We start from the raw sequence: 15,398 nt of genomic DNA on the forward strand, positions 1-15,398 counted from the left end.
CTTAATCTATAGGACTTGAAATAGCAGTTAAACGGAGGGAAGAGCATTAAGAAAATAGTAATGGAACAAGAATTTAAAAATTGGGGAAAAGGGATAAATGTTGAAAACTGTTCCTGACTCGCTTTCTAGACATTAATAATGAGGGATTTTTGGTTTCTGATCCATTTGAAACATCTCTGCAGAGGATACTGAATTTGTCTTGCCATATTTCCATCTTTTTTGCTTGGAGAACTGGTGCTGAATCATGAGTGAACGTTCACTGGAAATTATAGTACTGGTGCACTGTAGTTTTCACTACTGAAACTTCTGATGTAGCAAATAAGTTGTTATAATCCATGTTACATTGTAGATAGCTTGACTTCGAAACTTCTTGTTTAGTCAACAAACATGATGGTAACTGACTCTTTCCTACTTTTCTCATTCATTTTGCTCTTACAGTTTTCTAACTGTAGTTACTTTCCTTTTTACATGCTAACATTTGTGTTGACTTTCTCAGCTAGTTGAAGGAGCTTTATATTCTTACATTTCACTTAATTTACCTCTAGGATTAACATTTTAGGGAGTTCACTGTTCCTGATAATAAAATCCTTTCTCTTCTAGTCAAGACATCTGCTTTGTTCTGTTACGTATTCCCCAGAAACTATGAAATGTTCCCACTTCAATATTATGCTAAAATTGCTCCTTGCTAATTACATGTGGAAGTACAGGATAAGTTTTTATCATTATTTATAGTACTTTCATTTCTATACTTTCATGGTCAAGGGAAAAAGAACAAAACATAAGTGTGTTTTTAGATGTTAGTAATGAAAATTTAAAAAATTCTATTTAACTAAAAAAACCCCAAAACAATTTTAAAAATCCTGAAACATCTCAAAATGAAAAAAACCCCAATGGTTGGACAAGGTAGGAGAAGCAACAACCACTATCTTTTACTTTCAGTCTCTTCCCTGTAGAGAAGAGATGGAATCTAAACTGCATTAATTTTCAGTATTTTGCTCTTGCATAGTCATGTTTAGATTCTCTAGTATTATGCAGCCTGCCTGCGTGCCAGTTAGATTTAATAAAAAAAAAAGTCAGCTTCTTTATTTTCTTAAAGTTCCAGGTTATATAAGAAGCAGGTTAGTGTTCCTAGGTCAGCAGACATATAACAAATACCATGAAAGCCAGGTGCTTGGAGAGGTTCCTGACATTTAAGTGTGGTGGAAATTTCCTTAGTTGTAGTCTTCAGCTCAGACACAATCTCCTTCTCATGCTTTCACAGCATGCTTGTCCTTTTAACATGAAGATGAGTAACATAAACAGAAGTACTCAATATTGATTCCTTGCTTGTTCTTTATAATTCTTGTGTGAAGCATTTCTTCCTTCAGATTTATTTTTGGATTTTGGAAATAACTGAGACAGACTGCAGAGTCCTTTAGCTTTTTTAGTCACTTTTGGAATATAAAATATTTTATGCAAATATTAAATAAATCTCAGTTTTTGTCTCTTTGGTAGTTCCCCTCTTCCTCTTCTTCCACACTGTGTGGACAAACCTTTACCAGTTGTAGCCTTCACCTGTAGTATTTCCATCACTGTTGGAATTCCTTTTACTGTGACACGTTTATACAGATGTAATTATTTTTTGTAATTCCACCTTCATAACATTCCTATTACAATGTGCTCCCATTAGTTCTTAGTACCCACAATTGATGCTGTTTTATTTAATATTGGGAGTTTTCTCATTGTTTTCTGTTATAACACACCAATGATTTTATTCACTGACAAGAATCCTGTTTGGTTTATGTATTTGTGTGTATAATGTATATTATTTTAGATTATCTGCTCTTATATTCTCGTCAACTGATATATTTCTGACTGAATTCTAAAATGTTGATTTTTAAAAAGTATCTTTTAAATAGTATCTAAAGTCTCAGTTAAAAAATTAAAATGATTGTCTGTCCCTGTAAGATTTTAAAAGCAACACTAAAATATTTTTGGAGTAATATACTATTGTACTCAGCCTCATTCCTGTCTCTGCATTGCCTGCCTGTTGCCTTTTACTTTCAAAGCTGGTGGTACAGGTAAACACTTCAAAGATTGAGGAAGAGGATGCACTTGAGCTCCCCTCAAAGCACTTTAGAGAGGAAGTACAACTGACTCATCAATGAAATTGTCTATACAGCAAATGCTGGTAAGTGTACTAAATGAACTGGAAAAACATTGTCTATGGTCTTTTAATTTTAGTAGTCCTGTAATAGGACTACTGTTTAGATGAAAATATATGTTTGCTTTTCAAGTTGAATGATGCTAAGTTAATCATTCTGTGTTTAGTACATCGCTTATCTTGCATCTAGAGTTGTCCATTTCTTTCAGCCAATAAAAGAAGTTACTTTTCCTAGCCTGCTACCTTTCTTGACTGGCTTTCTTCCTTACAGTATATTCTCCTCTTCCTTTCACAGGAAGAATATTTCTCAGCAGCAGCTCTACTTATCCAAAGCACTACTTTTTTTGGTGGAGGGGGGAATTGTTTCCTGAGGTATCCATGGAAGCATGTATGAAAGTGTCTTAGATCTGCACTTAGGTCTTGCTGCTTATTTGCTAGCAGTGTTGAGTGTTTGTTACACTCAAACCATTTTGAATCCTTCTGTAATCAGATTTACTTTGTCTCTCCAAGATGTGGGGGATACATGATCTAATAATAGCTAGGTGAGTGTCAGCTGATGCACTTGTAACTGCTCTTGTCCGCATGCTTAGCTCTACTGCAAACGCAAATGCAAATTTCTAAGTTTAGTTGGAATTTGCAGTTAGGACAGAGTGAGCACCCTGTCATTTCTTGTCACAGATAAGCTGATAGGTGCTATCGTTTTAAGACAAGGTAATATTAACATGGTTTATATAGTGTGTTGTGTTCTTGATATCACTGGAAGTGGAAATTTAAAATTTGACCATTATTATCCATCCTTAATTTCTATTCTGTTTGCTTTATATACTACTGCTGCTCTATATTAAACTTTTGGATTTTTTGTTTTGTAAGCCCAAGAGAACCCTTCAGTAATAAAATAAATTCTTGTAACTTCTTTTAGAGAAACTTTCATTGTGGTAATTTCCTGGAAAATTTTACACAGGCGTTTTCAGATGCTTTGGGTTTTGTTTGCTCTGAATTGATCCTCCCCACCGTCCTTACCCTTACCCCCTGCAAAGTTCCAAATACACTTTTTCATTAGTAAATTCTGTCAACTCCAGACACCTTCAGATGCATACTTCTGAGTAGCTTCAAACTTTTGTGCACTTTAATTTTTTCTTTCATTTTGGGGGGGAGCTGCATGTCGCAGGCTTTCCATCAGTATAGGCTGGAATCCTTATTTCCCTTCAGCGTTTTCAAACATGGTTCTTAATGGCTTGAGAGACTATTTTAAGCGAATCTCTGCTTGCTTGTCTTATAAACTTTGCTTGCATTAACAAAAGCAAAAATACTTTCTGAAATGCTAGTTGTCCCCTTTGCTGCACAGCTATTGAAAACTCTCAATAGCATTTTGCTTTTCTGGTGCTGTCATTCCTGATAAAGCTTTTCCATGTTGTAATTACTGATATAGTTAACAGTGAACCTTGAGAAGCAAATAGGCTTTCTGTGACAATTTTTTTATTAAACATTCATTGAAACATCTGTTAACTCCAGTAAGGACTGAAGAAAATACCATGCTGTCTCAAGGTAGTGTTTTGGAGCTTAAGGCTCTAAGGGGCTTCCATTACTCCAAGTTAATTTTAGCTATGAGAGAGAAAAATTCAAGGGAGAGAAAACTTAAGGCCGTCTATTTGACTATTGAGAGACAGATGCTGCTTCATAAAAATTCTCTTATGAACTGCTTTTGTCCTGAAATGCCCATCTTCCAGATATGAAGTGATACCATACAAGCGTCAGTGTGTGTACGTTGGTTTTGTTAACGTGCAAAGGGACTGAAAACTGAAATGGGATAGAGCAAGAAATGCAGTGATGTCTGTTGATAGCAACTTTGATTAAAGAAAAGCAGGCCAAGAATTGGTTGACTTAGATATAATAAGCAGAGGAGAGAAACTAAATAGATGATAAAGTTGACAGCTTAAGGTCTGTGTGAGAATCAAAGAAGAAGGCTGAGGTGTGATGGTAACTGGTGTGGTGCACAGGAAGGTCTAGGAATGGAAGTAACAAAAGAGGTGTTAAACACTTGCACTCAGTTATCTTCTTCAGTTATGTTATGTGCAGTTTTGAGAAGAGGAAAAGGGAGAAGGTGAAGAAAGCAGTAACTAAATAAAAGCCTAGCTCTGTAACTAGATGAGGATAAGACAGTCTTGAGAAGGCTGCAAGATTCTTGAGCCGCTTGAGAGCGGTTGAGAACGCCTGTCACTGTGAGTGGAAGAGTGTCACTCTTAAGGAAAATTGTCTTACTGGATGATGAATCACTGACAGGGAAAAGTACAGAAGATACAACTGAGCAAAGTGAAGAGTATTAATTCTCTGGGGCAGAAAGGTCAGCTGTGGATTTGGAATTTAAGGGCTCTCTGTGCTTTTGATTTTGACAGAAACATGACATCTAACAGAAGTGATACTGCCATCCTTGAAAGTCATTGTAGTGTTAAATACCTGTTGAAGGGCTTTCGGCAGCCTGATGGTTTACAAATGTGTTCAGAGAACATTTGATAAGATAGATACTGAGTAGTGGCAAGGTGCAGTCTGTCAGGATGAAGAACTGCAGTATTGCTCACTTACAAGCTTGTTTTTCTAGGTCAGTGCATCTATGTGAAGAAATGTTCCTTCTGTTATTGTAATTAATTTTATATTGATGGGCAGTGAGTGAGTGGGGAATGGAGTAGCACTTAAAGTAATGTTAAAAGCATTGGTTAGGTGTTTGAAGGTGTTTTGAGCACTTCTTTGTAGAGTACCTACTGGGTCAAGATTTTTGATCGCATAGTGTGGGTTAAATTTTCAGTGCCCTGGGGTATGGAGTTTTTTTTAAACCTGCTGGTCTTCATGCTTAATGAGACATGTTTTATTAAGCTTTAAAGCTTTGGAGGTATTCAGCTTCTGACTTCAAACTGGGAATCTTTAGCTCCTCTTCAGTTATCCTGGCTAATTCCATATAGAAGTGCTCTTCATTTTCGTAGGGGTGGTGCATGTGTTTGAATGGCAGGAAGATTGGGTACATGTCTACGTTCATTCTGTTCTTACACAAGCTTAATGCTTGTTTCATTCCTTATTTAATATAATTCCTAACTTTCCTTTGCTGTGTTTTTTTTGCTTGTATTTTGCTGGTAAAGGTGTTAGCATAATTTTGATTGAGTGATTTTTTTAGCACTGTCTGAAAAGTAGAGAGGCCCAAATGTAAACATCTGTCTCTATTTTTGTGGAGACATGAAACTATAACCTTTTCATAGAATCAGAGATTCACCAAATGGTTTGGGTTGGAAAGGACCTTAAAGAACATCCCGTTCCAACCCCCCTGCTATAAGCTGCAACACCTTTTACCATCCAACCTGGCACTGAACACTTCCAGGGATGGTACATCCACAATTTCCCTGGGCAAGCTGTTCAAATGCCTCACTGCTCTCACTGTAAAGACTTTCTTTCTAATATTTAATCTAAACCTACTCTCAATTTAAAGCCATTCCCCTTTGTTCTGTCACTCCATTCCCTTCTGATTTGTCCCTCTCCATGTTTCTTGTAGACACCATTCAGGTAGGCTGCAGTTAGGTCACCTCAAAGCCTTTTCTTTTCCAGACTGAACAAACCAAATTCTCACAGCCTTTCCTTATAGGAGAGGTGTTCCATCCCTCTAATCATCTTTGTGGCTCTCATCTGGACTCACTCCAACAGGTTCAAGTCCTTCCTGTGCTGGGGACCTCAAAGCTGGATGCATCACTCCAGGTGGGGTCTCACCAGAGCAGAGCAGCAGAATCCCCTCCCTCACCCTGCTGGCCACCCTCTGTTTGATGCAGCTCAGGATACAATTGGGTTTCTGGGCTGTGAGTGCACATTGCTGGCTCATGTCCAGCCTCTCATCCTCCAGCACCCCCAAGTCCTTCTCCCCAGGGCTGCTCTCCATCTGTTCATCCCCAGCCTGTGTTGATACCAGGGACTGCCCCAGCTCAGGTGCAGCACCTTGCACTTGCTCTTGTTGAACCACATGAGATTCCCATGGGCCTGCTTCTCAAGCTAATATTTTGAGCTATCCCTGTGAGTCTCCCTCCAGGAATACTCCTTGGCAGTCTGTAAAGAAGAGACTCCATTCCTTCCACTTTTTCACCTTAGTGCTGGGGTGTTGTCTGAGCCATGCTTACCTTAAGTGTAGTGAGTTCGCCAGGTATGTTAAGTCAATAATTCAAACAGATACAACTTCATTGATGTGTTGTCTTTATTTGACACACAGGAAGTTTTGTGGTTTAATTTATCAGATAATGAGAGTTTTTCTCATTTACTATTGTTTCTCATTTCACCCCTCTTTCCTAGGTAGCTGTAGTTCCTGGATGCTTACAACTACATGTAATGTGATGGACAGAGCTTAGACAAAAAAAGCTGGTTTTTGAGCCTTTTGAGTTATATTTTCTGTAACTGATAGTAAAATGTGACTGTCCTTGAAAACTTTATATAATTTGTGGAAGCAGTGGGTTATTTTTGATTCTCAGCTCCTAAAAGATGGAATTTCAAAAACTTCGAGAAGCTTTCTTGTAAAGAAAGTTAACATCAGGGAAAGGTGAACTTCAAATAGGAAGATGTTCTCATTCTTGTTTTCTCACATCAACTTATGTATCATCACATCAACCTCTTGTCTGTAGCTAAGCTTTTTATACCTCTAAGTTCCACAAAGATTGAGTTTCAAATGTGATAATGCCAATAATTTTGGCAGCTGAGATGCCTGTCACTTTTACTTTAAAATAAAAGCCACATTTTTTGGATAAAACACTTGTAATAATTGTAAAAAGCATGTTAGAAGCATGAAATCTTATGACAACTTTGTCACGTGTCCTCATTTTAGACAGGTAAATTGTCTTAAATTAGCTCACACAGTTCCTAAAAACAGTGTTTTGCACTAGTCAATACATTTTATATTCCTCCTCTTCAAAGACTTCTGAGAATTAATAATTTTTTCCCCCTCTGTACAAAGATTAGATGAATTTTGCACATACTTTCCTAAATTCCAACAAAAGGAATAGGTAAGTGTAACAGGCTTGTCCAGGCCCTTTTTAAAAAGCTGTGTGTAAACAGTGCAATCAAAGAATTTACTGATACACATGTACAGACAGAATAGTTTAAGATAGGAGTGATGCATATTCGCTGTGTGATCATTCTCTGGAGGTTGCATTAATAGAGAAGCATAAGTCCTTTCATAGTCTTTGTCTTCAAAGGACAGTAGCCAATACAACTAAGTACTGCAGACAGTTGAGGTTTTGTTGCCTAGTAGCACATGGTCTTGCCATAGCAAAATCAGTAAGTGTCCATAATAGCAATAAGTTCTATTCCTGTGTAGCTTGCTACACCCCATTAAGCTTCATCAGTTCCCCTAGTGTTTAGATAGCACAGGTTTGGATGCATGCCTCATGTGTGCATTTGGCTTCTGATAACTGTTTATAGCCATCCTTCTCTCTCTGATTTTTTCAGCAGAGATTCCTATTTAAGAAATGTGTGGCAGGGGAGAAAGAGAGATATCAACAAGCCAATGCTTCTCTCTAGCCTCCTGATGCCTCAAGCAATTACTTTCCTTTTTTCTTCATTATGGGTTAGTGATGAGGTTTTTTTGGACTTTCACATGCAGTTTAGGTATCCATGGTATGGAAATGTGACTGAGATAGAAGTACAGGCTGATACTTCCCTGATGACCTTGACTGACAATTCTTTTGCTTCCTGGTAGGTGGGAGCCGTAACACTTAGTATAAGGACTCTGTTGTAGGCTGGAGGAAGAGGAAGACTGCAATAAACAGGATAACTGGTAAGTAACACTTATCCCCCTCCCATAAAAGTTCTCCCAGTTTATGGCAATTGTTTTGGAAAAAACTATTGATTCTGGATGAAAAACCCCCATTCCTGAGGCTTCCCAGAAAATGTTCTATATTACCTAGTGACATATATTAAACTCTCAGAGCATCAGAGTAGCTAAGAATAGTTGTTTCAAGTTTTGAGGGTGCAAAGGGTGGTCTCAATATGAGAGGCTTCAGAGTAGCAGGTATTTCCAGTGTATTTCTGGATTGAAAGTGCTCAAATACAACGTTAGGAAGTGTATTAATTTTTGCTGCGGGTGAACTTTCTCTTTCTTATCTGTCAAATAGAAGAGCATGGTTTCCCTGCAAAAGGAATAAAGGCATTTCAAAGCTATGTCTGCTGTTTATCTGTACAGCGTTTTGATGTTGTAGGCAAATATATGTTAATTAATCTAATTGCCTCTGATATATGTTTGGAATTATGTGTTTCATTCCAGTACTCTTAAAATCTCTAAGATTTCTGGGTGATGGCATAATAGGCTTCAGGATGGACTACTTGGTGTTTGCATATTGGTATCAGTAAATCCCAGTAAAATAGCACATGTATTTTGTAACCAGAGTAAGAGAATGGTGAAAAAATGCCAGCTACCTGTCTTGTCCATCTGTACTTGAGCAAAATGAGTGGTGCCACTTAAAATTGGTACATGTTGCCATTAGTGTAGCCTTGAAAAGCGGGTGACTCCTCAATGCTTTGTGATGAAAATGATTCTCAACTTCTTGATGATGTGTGATGAAAATTGCTAATTGCATGTACAGCATCAATATTGCAGCTCTTTTTTGGTGTTGCTTTTCAATGTAAAGTGCATGAGTGTGATTACTGTGCCAGAGCCGGCGCTAAAAATTACTAAAACTAAAAATTACTGGAGAGGTTTCAGGAATTGTCCTGATTGCCCTTGTCCACCTGATAAGTTTCATAAGGTATTAGAAGGCAGTGATAGCACATGGTAAAAAATCTGGTCACAGTAAACTGGGAAAGTTACTGTGCTTTGCAGGTAAATATTGCAATAATTTTGCAGGTATAATCACAAAAAAGGGTTGTGGAATTCTCATTCATTGAACAGTGGTTGCCATCCTTCTGAGTGGGCAATGAGTTGGGGTAAATTTGTGTTTTCAGAACAGAAGCCTCTAAAAGGCCTTGAGAAGAGTTGGTAAGGTAGTTATGCTGACAAAGAAATCTGCTTAGGCAAGTAATTTTTTTACGTTATTTGCTGAAATTTGCATGGTGATAAAAAACAAGCTATTGGCAAAGCAGGAGGACAGATGGATTACAAATGCAGTATCACATGAGTTTGCCTTAGGATCTTGAGAATGCAAGGATAAATGATTCCTTTCTATGGGATAGAATAAAGCATTGTTACGAATTAAAATTGTGGTCCCTTGCATCTTTCAACAGTACTTTAACAAGAATGGGAAACATTGGAGGATGAGACACACTTGGTTTGTTGCTGGACTCTTTGTTAAATATATAAATATTTATTGGCAAGCTATTGTCAAACTTTTACTTGACCTCCAATTACATGGAAGCATTGCCCTCAAAGAGTTTCACTTAAAAAAAATCAGTTGATGATTCATAATTTAATACTTCCCTTGGTTTTATTGTCATCAACTTTGCAAGCTAAAGTTATTTTTGGCAATATTACCATGTTGTGATAGATTTCCACCCTTCATGTCTTGAAAGCATATTAGTGTCTTAAAACCATATTAATGCTTCATCAGACCTTCTTAACTTCAGCTCTATATATATAGTCTGGTAGCTCAGCAAGTATAGAAAGACAGAATATATTAAGTTTTCTGTAAGTGTGGCAGGGTTCCTCCTAAGCTCTTTGAAATAGAGATATTCTTTCTGCTTCAGTTTCTTAACCTGAGAAACTACTATGTATCTCTGTAGAGCTTAATAAAAATTGGAGGGTGTTCATGTATTTTAGTATCTCTAATAACCAAGGCAGTTGAGGCTAAAGAGCCGGGCTTGCTGGGCTCTGAAGATAAATGGAGTTATCCTACAGTTGATTTTAGTGAACAGTTAAATTTTAGTGAGGTTATTTGAGCTGAAAAGAAAATAGTGAATTAGTACTGAAAACTTACTGGCATCTTCTTGGAGCTATTAAAAGTCATAAGTATTTAACTTTTATCTGCTTCCAGATGTCTTGAAGGAGAAAGAAACACTTTGGCTACACATGTGTCAAATAAAAGGTGTGCTAAAGTCTGGCACATCTGTCTTTAGCCCTTAGTTTGCTGTAAGTTACACAGTGACCCTTTCACAAACAGTTTGTCTCTTGCACTAACGCTACTGGGAGAATGTCCACTAGTAGTTCTAGCTAGAAACAGCATTGATTTCTGCTTTGATATATCTAGTTAGCACCCATGCCATCTTACCACTTCTGACTGGGAGCAGAGGGCTTGATAGTCAACCTCAAGAAGAAGCAAACAGATTCAATGCAAAACAGATCCTTTTTTTTTTTCTCACTTCTCTTAGAAAACGTGAGAAGTCTGCTTAATTGCTTTGTTCCCTCTTCCTACTCCTCTGAGTTGTTCAGAAAATTGTAGTGGTAATATTCTTGCAGGCTTCTGTGCAGCTTTTACTTCCCATTCCACTTGTTCCCATACAATTTGGAAAAGTGGCATTTCCCCACTCTGGCAACAGCTGATTTTCCTCCTCAAAGGAACTATATGGATGTAATGAATAACTTCTACTTCTGTGTGAGATTTCCCATATGGAGATGATAAGACATTAACTACAAAATAGTGCATGATGTGATGTGGAAGTGCCATAGTTACTGGTACTCCATTGCACCATTAGCCATCTGACTAATAATTGATAGCTTATAGGTGATTATAGCTAATGGTGGTTGTTATAAATTATGCATGGACGTTAAAGAGAAAATACTCCAAAACCAGAAATTGTTTCAGATGTGTATCATACTTAGAGTGAGGGAGAAAAAACAACTGGTTAGTTAGGTAAAACTTGTAGAATCAAGGATAAACAGTTTTGCAGAAAGCAGTAGAAAACAGTTGGTGAGTGGTATGGAATGAGAAGTACTGCAATGTGAGTTTAAAAAAGCCCAAAACAACCCCACAACAAAAAAACAGCCCTGAAGTCTTAAGTGATGAAGCATGCAGCCAGCTTCCTAAGAAACCAGAAATGCCCACTGTAACCTAGTACATTGGGCTGAAATGATGTTTGTTCAAGAAAAATTACACATAACCCAGAAGATTGTTTAGAGCTAAGACATAAAAGTAAGTGAACTAACATATTTTGAAAATGTGATGTTTGCAGGCTGCTTTCCAGGCAGACAGATCTGGTGTTTGACCACCCTGCTGTGAAGCACGTTTTCCTTGTGTTGAACTGGAGTGGCAATTGCTGCAGTTTGTGACTGTTGTGCCCACTCTCCCGCTGGGCATCTCTGTGGAGAGTTGGGTGCTGCTTTCTTTGTAGCTCCAGTCAGGCACTTGGAGCCAGCAAGTAGAGGAGCACTGCAGGAAGGGGTCACCTACTGTTCAGGGCTGTAGCCACCATGCTTTAAGGCTGGTAGTCTGCCATGTTATTCACTCACCTTGCAGTGCACCTGTCCAGTCCATTTCTCCCTTTGGTTGCAGAGGTGTTATGGGGGACCCATGTTCAAAGCTTCGTTAAAGTCAAGGTAAATGACTTTAATGAAGAACATGGGTCCCCTGTAAATGAACATTTAAATGATCCACTGCTCTCCCCTCAACCACCAAACCAGCGTTTTTGTTGTAGGCAGTGATGAGGCATAATTCCAGCAATGGTGGCCGTTCTGAGTCACTTACTTCATGTAGCTAGAAGTAGCTTCCACAGTGAGTAGGTCTATATTCTTCTTCTGTACTCAGGAATTCTGTAAGTCCGGTTGCTCTTAGAGGTCTCCAACTTTACCTTTCTCAATCCTGATATAGTCTTTCATCCTTATGAATGTGCAGTGCAGAGAGCCAGGAGGGCTGATAATAGACCTTATCAGGAAAGACTGAGGCAAAGGAGACATAGATTAAATCAGCCTTCCCCATATATTTTTACTGTTAGGTCCTCCTTCCATTGGGTAGCTGCTCTGCTTTCCTTAATCTTCTTTTTCCTCTGTCATTGTAACCTGTAGAAATCCCTGTGGTTTTTACCCCCACTACCAGTTTCAAATACAGCCCAACTTTGGCTTTCTTGATGTCATCCTGGTGTGTCTGAGCAATTGTCTCTGAGTAGCCCAACTCTGCCTACACTTTGAATTTGCATAAATTACTCAGGCAGTGCCTGGGAAAGGTTGGATTTACTTTATTGGTTCACAGACTTTGGTTATTGTATACTGAATATATGAACTGGTCTACACTGCAGACTGAGAAAAACTTCACCATTTTCTAAAAGGACAGCAAAATTTAATAAATATTTGCAGCAGTGGGGTTAGCTATCTTTCAGGTACACAAGAAGGAAAGAGACTTTTCCAAAACTCAGCATTAGAATTTCAATGAAAAGCATTATTGTAGTCTCTTGGCTCCCAAGATTTTGTGATACATTGTCTTCCTTCATGACATTGTATGGAGAAAAATATTCATGGTTGAAGTACACTTAAGAGCTTTAGAAAAGCAGCATGTGATAAATTTTATCTGTAAAACAAACAAAAGGCCAGATGATGAGCCTTTGGGAGTTACTTGCTTAGTACCAGTCCTAATTGAATTTGTTTTGGCACTGACAAGAAATTGGTCTTATTCCAGTATATGTGAAAATCTATGAAAGAAAATGGCAATAGTTGTCTCTAAGTTTAAGTATCTTTTCATGCTTTCCTAGTAAATTCAAGCATTCAGAAAGTTTTAGTAACTGTTTTGAACAGAAAATGTGCTATACATGATGAAGACAAGCAAGAGAGAGATGTTGTGCCTGGGTGTGTGGCTAATAAATACTGCAGGGCAGAACAGCACTTCCCACAGTCAGTTGCTAAGCAAAACGTTCAGACTAGTTTTTGTGAGGCTTCCCCCGTGGAGATTTACCACCTTGTGTGTACACTTGAGGGAAGAATTCTGTGCTTTGTAGCTCTTCTTCCCTTTGATTTTTTGCATTGACTTGGTGATCTATATAGTGTCCTCATTGTTTTAATTGGCTATAATTTACTGCAAAAATTTTTCATACTTGCTTTATTAAGTAGGTGATGGGAACTGTATAGGTGGTTCATGAGTCATAGAATATTAAGCAAAATAGGAAGGAAGGGTGGCAATAACAGTGAGTTTGTTTTCAAAATGTTGACAATTATTCACTTTGCTTTTGAGGAATATTGAGTAATTAACACTTGCTTAGCACAGACTTTTTAATATAAAAAAGCAGGACTTCAGTTGCACCAGAAGCTGAAGAGAGCAGCATAAGTATAATGGAGGGCAATGCTAAATGCTAGAATGTTGAATACTGGAGTACCTGTATATTGGGGTACTGTGTCATGTTAAAAGAGTAGATTTTTGTATTGCAGTCAGTTCTGCAAGTGGTAGTGTATGTATTAATACTTCCACATGATTATGAGTTGTGCAAGAAGTAAAGTATATTATGTATGTCCAGAGAGTTTCTGTCCATGCTGCTTATATTTTGGAGGGAGGCAAAAGAGAAAGAAATTTGAAATAATTGTGTAGGGGGAGGGGAGACTGAAAACTGATCATTTAATGAACAGTGTAATGACTGAAAGTCTGTTGGGATACAGCTGAAAGGGCATACTGTAATTAGGTCATTTGATGACCTGTTTAAGTAGCCATTGCATATTGGAATAAAAGATCTTCCCTGAAGCTCTGCTGAGAGTCAAGGTTTTCATCTTCCTTCCTTCCCTAGCTTTTCCTCTTTCCAAATATATATGCACGGCATCTATTCATATTGAGATTTCACAAATAGGTATTTTAGGTCTGATAAATCATAATTTTTACTTCATGTATCTCCTACTTTTTATAAAATCAGTCTCTTGTAGTAATCTCTGCACAGAGGTGTAAATGCATATTTTTGCAATTTCAGAGCTCCCTGTTTTAAAACAAGCATGTTTCAATGTAGGTATCAGTCATATTTTTAGGACGTGAAAGAACAATTTATGCCATTTAAAACTTTCTGACTTGGACTGTAACATAGTGAGATCTAGCAGTAGCTTACAGGAAAGTAACGTTCTGGAAACTGCATCATTCAAGGAAATTTGGCACTTTGTTTTTACAATGGCCTTAACAGTTAGTTTTTCATGCAATTGCATTGCTCCTTAATTATAAATTCCTACTTCTGTGGTTTCTTAAGAGGAGCTCTTGAGATTTTAATTGGTAGTTCATCATAAAATCATACTTCAGTTCTCAGTTTCTAAATTTTTGGAAGAATATTTGTGAATGGAAGGAGAAATATTTTCAGCACCAAGTGGAACATTTTTGAGAAGACAAGCCAAGACACAATGGAGAAAATGCTTAGTACTAATGTTAAGGATTAAGTTGCTAATCATGTCAGGCTTCACCTTGTGCTGCAGTACAAATATGGAGAGTATAGTGCTGCCTGTAACAGGTTGAACTCTGAAATAGTAGAAATTAATGAAACCCAGGCACCTGTTTCTTGGATATTACTCTAAAAGAAGGGGAGCTCTTATATTTGGAGTAGCAGGTCCAGTAGGGTTACTAATTATGCCTCATCTCCTACATAATTTTAGTTGATAGAGTTCAGCATACTTTCAGGTTACAGCATTTTCCAACACCAGATTCTTGTATCTTAAGCCAGAAGATACCATCTAATCTGACCTCCAGTTTAAAATGACAACTGTAATTTTAGCCAGTGAAACTTAATTGAAGAGATTAATGGCAAGATTATTCATATGCAGTAATGAGTGGAAATACTCAAATGCAGTACACACCATAAACCATAGAACTCTTTCTTATTCTTTCCCAAAAAACCTTTAAATTGAAATTCAGGCCTTCCTTACTTTAAGATGGAAATGAGCATTCAGGCTAGTTGTTTTCAGATTATATAATAAAAGCAAGGCTGCTGGATAAAAAATTACGTGTATGCAATGTCAAAACTTAACCTCTGAATAATTTTAACATTTTGGAAAGAAAAGCAAAGATTCTTTTTCTGCTTGCTGTAATGGATTTTCTGATTTGGATGCTTTGAGGTGGAACTGTCCTGTACCATGCTTACAGTAAGTCTTCCAAAATGCTAAATTTTTGCTTTAAAAATAGATTATGTAAGAGTACAAAATATTGAGTCAAACTGCATACCACAAGAACTCATGTCTGCTTGGCAAAATGTTAACATTAATGGTTTAGAATCAGAACTATCTATTCTGTCTTGCAGAGTTTTGCTTTCCAACCAGGCAGTTTTCACAGGCTTCCTGCTTCATGGTAAGCCCTTCCAAATCCCCACCTAGACCTTGAGAAGATCCTGCTGTCTTTTTCACGTCTGTGGCTGGTTTGTTCACCTG

At 37.6% G+C, this 15,398-nt stretch overlaps 1 protein-coding gene across 3 annotated transcripts in view; it reads left to right on the forward strand.

Annotated features, from left to right (window-relative positions):
* CRIM1 (cysteine rich transmembrane BMP regulator 1) overlaps positions 1 to 15,398 on the forward strand; it is a 175,625-nt gene that overhangs the window by 31,493 nt on the left and 128,734 nt on the right. The window contains exon 1 of one of the 3 annotated variants that reach the window (XM_039568480.1): positions 6,115 to 7,937. The exons of the other annotated variants lie outside the window; for them this stretch is intronic. The gene's annotated coding sequence lies outside the window, so the exon portion shown is untranslated. Of the gene's footprint in view, positions 1 to 6,114; positions 7,938 to 15,398 lie in introns of those variants that run through there. 3 annotated transcript variants of the gene reach the window in all.

The sequence above is a fragment of the Corvus cornix genome, chromosome 3 (genome assembly GCF_000738735.6).
Source record: "Corvus cornix cornix isolate S_Up_H32 chromosome 3, ASM73873v5, whole genome shotgun sequence".
NCBI lineage: Eukaryota > Metazoa > Chordata > Aves > Passeriformes > Corvidae > Corvus > Corvus cornix.